This window comes from Lynx rufus, unplaced genomic scaffold (genome assembly GCF_022079265.1).
Source record: "Lynx rufus isolate CCGP_SWC_20201006 ecotype Redwood Valley unplaced genomic scaffold, mLynRuf1.p SCAF_3, whole genome shotgun sequence".
Classification (NCBI taxonomy): domain Eukaryota; kingdom Metazoa; phylum Chordata; class Mammalia; order Carnivora; family Felidae; genus Lynx; species Lynx rufus.
The window spans coordinates 181,503,977-181,509,976 of record NW_025814845.1 but is presented as its reverse complement, the minus strand read 5'-3'; the positions used below and the strand labels follow the sequence as shown (position 1 = coordinate 181,509,976).

Genomic DNA, 6,000 nt, shown 5'->3' with positions numbered 1-6,000 from the left:
TTAACAAATTCCCAACAAAGAAAAGTCCAAAACCAAATGGCTTCACTTGTGAATTCCCTCAAATATTTAGAGTTAATACCTATCCTCAAACTATTTCAAAAAAAATGAAGATGAATAAATGGTTCCTAAGTAATTCTACAGGCTAGTATTACCCTGATACCTAAACTAGGGGGAGAAAAAAATTATAGGCCAATATCCCTGATGAACATAGATGCAAATATTCGCAACAATATATTAGCAAACTGAATTCAACAATACATTGAAAGAATTATTCATCATGATCAAGTGGAACTTATTCTGAGGATGCTTGGATGGTTAAATATTTGCAAATCAGTTAACGTGATAAACCACATCAATAAAACAAAGGATAATGATCATATGATCATCAATATCATTACACATCAATAGATGTATAAAAAATTCAGGGCGCCTGGGTGGCTCAGTCGGTTAAGCGGCCAACTTCGGCTCAGGTCATGATCTCGCGGTCCGTGAGTTCGAGCCCCGCGTTGGGCTCTGTGCTGACAGCTCAGAGCCTGGAGCCTGTTTCAGATTCTGTGTCTCCCTCTCTCTGCCCCTCCCCCGTTCATGCTCTGTCTCTCTCTGTCTCAAAAATAAATGTTAAAAAAAAAAAATTTAAAAATTCAACATTCATTCATGATAAAAAGTCTCAACAAAGGGGGGATAGTGGGAATATACTTCAACATAATAATGGCCACATATGATAAACTCATAGTTAACATCATACTCAACAGTGAAAAGCTCTTCTAGGAGTGGGAACAAGACAAAGATGACCATTATCAATCAGCACTTTTACTTAACATAGTATTGGAAGAACTAGCTACAGCAATTAGGCAAGAAAAAGAAGTAAAAGGTATCCAAATTAAAAAGAAGTAAAACTGTCACTATTTGCAGATGACTACTATATACAAAAAACCCTAAAGCCTCCACCAAAAAATAGTAGAATAAAGGAATTCAGTAAAGTTGCAGGATACAAAATCAATACATTGAAATTTTTTGCATTTCTATATGCTAATAACTTACTATCAGAAAGAGAAAATAAGAAAACAATCCCAATGACAATTATACTAGAAAGTATAAAATATTTAGGAATAAATATTACCAAGGAGGTGAGAGACTGCTATACAGAAAACTGTAAGACATTGATGCAAGAAACTGAAGATGACACAAGTAAATGGGAAAACATACCATGCTCATGGACTAAATGAATTAATGTTAAAATGTCCATACTACACCAAGCAACACACAGAATCAATGCAATCCTTATCAGAATAACAGTGGCATTTTCCACAAAACTAGAAATAAAATTAAAATTTGTATGGAATCACAAAAGACCCTGAACAGTCAAAGTAATCTTGAGACAGAACAAAGCTGGAGGGATCACGCTCCCAAATATCAAACTACACTACAAAGCTATAGTAATCAAAACAGCATGGTAATGGCACAACAATAGACACAGAGATTAATGGAGCAGAACAGAGAGCCCAGAAATACATTCACAATTATATGGTCAACTGATCTTTGACAAAGTTGGCAAGAACATACACTGGGGAAAAACAGTCTATTTAATAAATGGTGATGAGAAAACTGGACCACTTTCTTTTACCATACACAAGAATAAAGTCAAAACATAGTAAAGACATTTGAATGCACAATATCCACAAAACTAGGAGAAAACAATATGCTCTTTGATACTGGTTTTAGCAATATTTTGGATCCATCTCTTTCAATAAAGACAGCATAAGCAAAAATAAACAGGACTACATCACACTAAAAAGCTTTTGCACAGGAAAGGAAACCATCAACAGAACAAAAAGGCAACCTACTGGGGCACCTGGGTGGCTAAGTTGGTTGGGCATCAGACTTTGGCTCAGGTCATGATCTCACGGTCCATGAGTTCGAGCCCCGCAATGGGCTCTGTGCTGACAGCTCAGAGCCTGGAGCCTGCTTCAGGTTCTGTGTCTCCCTCTCTCTCTGCCCCTCCCCACTCATGCTGTTTCTCTCTCTCTCTCAAAAATAAATAAATATAAATTTTTTTTTTTTTAATTTTTTTTTTTTCAACGTTTATTCATTTTTGGGACAGAGAGAGACAGAGCATGAATGGGGGAGGGGCAGAGAGAGAGGGAGACACAGAATCGGAAACAGGCTCCAGGCTCCCAGCCATCAGCCCAGAGCCTGATGCGGGGCTCGAACTCACAGACCGCGAGATTGTGACCTGGCTGAAGTCGGCCGCTTAACCGACTGCGCCACCCAGGCGCCCCTAAATTTTTTTTTTTAAAGGCAACCTACTGAATGGGAGAAAATATTTGCAAATGACATATCTGATTAAGGGTTAATATCCAAAATATATAAAAAATTCTTCCAACTCAGTATCAACAAATATACAATTTTGATTAAAAATGGGTAGAGGACCTGAATAGACATTTTTCCAAAGAAGACACAGAGATGGTTAACAGGCATATGAAAAGATCTAAACACCAAGAGACTATGGTGAAATGCAAATCAAGACCACAATGAAATATCACTTCTTATCTGTCAGAAAGGCTATTATCAAAAAGACAAACAACATATTGGTGAAGATGTGGAGAAAAGGGAACCCTGATGAATAGTTGGTGGGAATGTAGATTGGTGAGCCATTATGGAAAACAGTATGTTGTTTACTCAAAAAATTAAAAATGGAACTACCAGAAGATGCGGCCATTCCACTTTTAGGTATTTATCTAAAGGAAACAAAAACAGTAATTGGAAAAGACATGCACTTCCATGTTCACTGAAGCATGATTTATATTAGCAAAGATACTGAAGCAACCTTAATATGCACAATATATGGATTGAGGAAGTGGTATTTATGTGCATGTGTGTGTGTATTATGTGTGCATATATCTATATACACACACAGCAGAATATTATACAGCCATAAAAGACTGAGATCTTGTCATTTGTGACAACTTGGATAGACCTAGAGGGTATTATCCTAAATGAAGTAAGTCAGAGAAAAACTAATACTCTATCAATTCAGTTATGTGTAATCTGAATAGCAAAACAGATGAACAAACAAAACACAGGAATAGACTCATAGATATTGATGGTTGTAGAGAAGGGGGAAGCAGATAGATGAAATAGGTGAAGGGGATTAAGAGGTACAATCTTCCAATTATAAAATAAGACAAGGGATGTAATGTACAGCACAGGGAATACAGTCAGTAATACTGTAACAACTTTGTATAATGACAGACGGTAATGAGACTTACTGTAGTGATTACATCATAAGGTATATAAATATGAAATCACCATGTACACCTGAAACTCAACAATACTGCCTGTCGATTATCATCAACTAACATAAGTACAAACTGTCCTTGAAAAAAAAAAATGAACTACCATATGATCCAGCAATTCAATTTCTGGAAACAGATCCAAAGGAAACAAAAACATGTAATTCTAAAAGGTATCTGCGTCCCCATGTTCACAGCAGCATTATTTACAATAGCCAAGACGTGGAAATAACCTAGCTGTCCAATGATGGATGAAGAAGGTGAGTATATATACACAATGGAGTATTATTCAGCAATAAAGAACATATCGTGCCACTTGTGAAAACATGGATGGACCTTGAAGGCATTACTATGCTAAGTGTAATAAGTTAGAGAAAAGCAAATATTGTATGATCTCTCTCATATGTGTAATCTAAAACAAAAAACAAAACTCATTGAAAAAGAGATCAGATTTATGGTTTCCAAAGGTGAGGGTGTGGGAAGGGGACTTGGCAAAAGGTGGTGGAAAGGTACAACCTTCCAGTTACAAGATGAAGAAGTACTAGGGATGTAACACACGGCGTAATGAGTATAGCTAACACTGCTGCATGATATATATTAAGACAGTTAATCCTTAACAATTCTCATCACAAGGAAAAATTTTGCTTTTTTTGCTTTTTTAGTGTAACTACTGTAGATGAGATGATGGATGCCAAGTAAACTTATTGTAATCATTTCACAATGTATATAGGTCAAACCATTATGCTATGTATCTTTTAAACTTACACAGTGATGTATGTCAACTTCATCCCAATAAAACAGAAAACAGAGAAAGGGCAAGAAAGCTACATTGCTGAAATCTGTAACAGGAAAGGTTTGGAGGGGATATAGCAATATATTTAAATAAAATAATACAGTATTCAGTTGACCCTTGAACAACATTAGTTTAAACTGCACAGTTTTGGGGTGCCTGGGTGGCGCAGTCGGTTAAGCGTCCGACTTTGGCTCAGGTCATGATCTCACAGTTTGTGAGTTCGAGCCCCATGTCGGGCTCTGTGCTGACAGCTCAGAGCCTGGAGCCTGCTTTGGATTCTGTGTCTCCCTCTCTCTCTGCCCCTCCCCCACTTGTGCTCGGTCTCTCTCTCTCACTTTGTCTCTCAAAAATAAACAAACAAAAAGTTTTAAACTGCACAGTTCCACATATATGTGGAATTTATTTCTATGGATACAGTACAGTGGGGTAAATGTATTTTCTTTATGATTTTAACATTTTCTTTTCTCTTAACTTACTTTATTCTAGGAATACAGTATATAATATGTGTAACATACAAAATATGTGGTTATCTATGTTATCAATAAGGCTTCTAGTCAACAGTAGGCTACTGACAGGTAAGTTTTTGAAGAGTCAAAACCTGTATGTGGATTTTTGTGCAGGAAGTGGGCACCCTTAACCTCCACATTGTTCGAAGGTCAACTGTAATTATTTATGTATTAATCATTTAAAAACAAAACTTTAATACATTAGAGACTTTAATATAAAAGTACTGTTAATGTAAATAAAACACGTATAATTCCTTAAGAATATAAAATTTGAGCATGCTCTGAGGAATATTTGTTCATTTTCTGCAATTTACTGTATGTAGTAAGAATACTGTGTTAATGCTACTTAGGATATACTTGTAATGGATTTTGCATTTTTATAACACAACTCACTACATGCCATTCTTGTAGTTATCAACTCTTAGAAACTTCTTTGCCTAATATCGAGGATGAGATTTTAATTTCTTCTGTTTGGCAGTTTATATCTACAAAAATACAGAAATAAAGAAAAATTAAAAAAAATTTTTTTTAATGTTTCTATTTTTAAGAGAGAGTGAGTGAGCAGGGGAAGGGCAGAGGGAGAGGGAGACACAGAATCCGAAGCAGGCTCCAGGCTCTGAGCCGTCAGCACAGAGCCTGACACGGAGCTCGAACTCACAAGCCGTGAGATCATGACCTGAGCCGAAGTTGGATGCTCAACCGACTGAGCCACCCAGGTGCCCCCAGCAATAAAAAAAAATGTTTAGAAATGAGTAAATAGGGGCGTCTGGGTGGCTCAGTCAGTTAAGTGCCTATTTCAGCTCAGGTCATGATCTCGCGGTTTGCCTCACACCAGGCTCTGCGCTAATGGCATGGAGTCTGCTTGGGTTCTCCCTCTCCCTCTCTCTCTGCCCCTTTGCTGCTTTCTCTCTCTCTCTCAAAATAAATAAATTAAAAAAAAAATTTAACAAATTAGAATAAGTACACAAAACTATACATTTATTTTAAAATACAAATAGTATGTGATATTTTAAAATGTCTTTAATGTGATGCCTTTCACATCAGACACAAACTTTTTTCAGCCTCCCCATTTTACAAGATACTGTAATTTACACAATATGTTCATTTAGACTACTTATTAGAAGTTAATCTAACACTGATATTTATACAAAAGGTTACATTTATTGCATATTAAAAGTTTATTATGCTTTCACAGGGTCTTGAAAGAGTATGGCTAATCCAAGACTAAAATCGCTAATAGCATAATTTCATTAAAAAAAATTTTTTTTTAACGTTTATTCATTTTTGAGAGACAGAGACAGAGCATGAATGGGGAAGGGGCAGAGAGAGGGAGACACAGAATCTGAAACAGACTCCAGGCTCTGAGCTGTCAGCACAGAGCCCGACACGGGGCTTGAACTCACGGACC

General features: G+C 36.6%; 1 protein-coding gene across 1 annotated transcript in view; it reads right to left on the bottom strand.

The window, feature by feature from the left end:
- Positions 1-4,591: 4,591 nt before the first annotated feature.
- The window catches only part of VPS37A (VPS37A subunit of ESCRT-I), a 50,122-nt gene continuing 48,713 nt past the window's right edge, over positions 4,592-6,000 (bottom strand). Inside the window, exon 12 of the mRNA XM_047090386.1 lies at positions 4,592-5,077. The gene's annotated coding sequence lies outside the window, so the exon portion shown is untranslated. The remainder of the gene's footprint in view (positions 5,078-6,000) is intronic.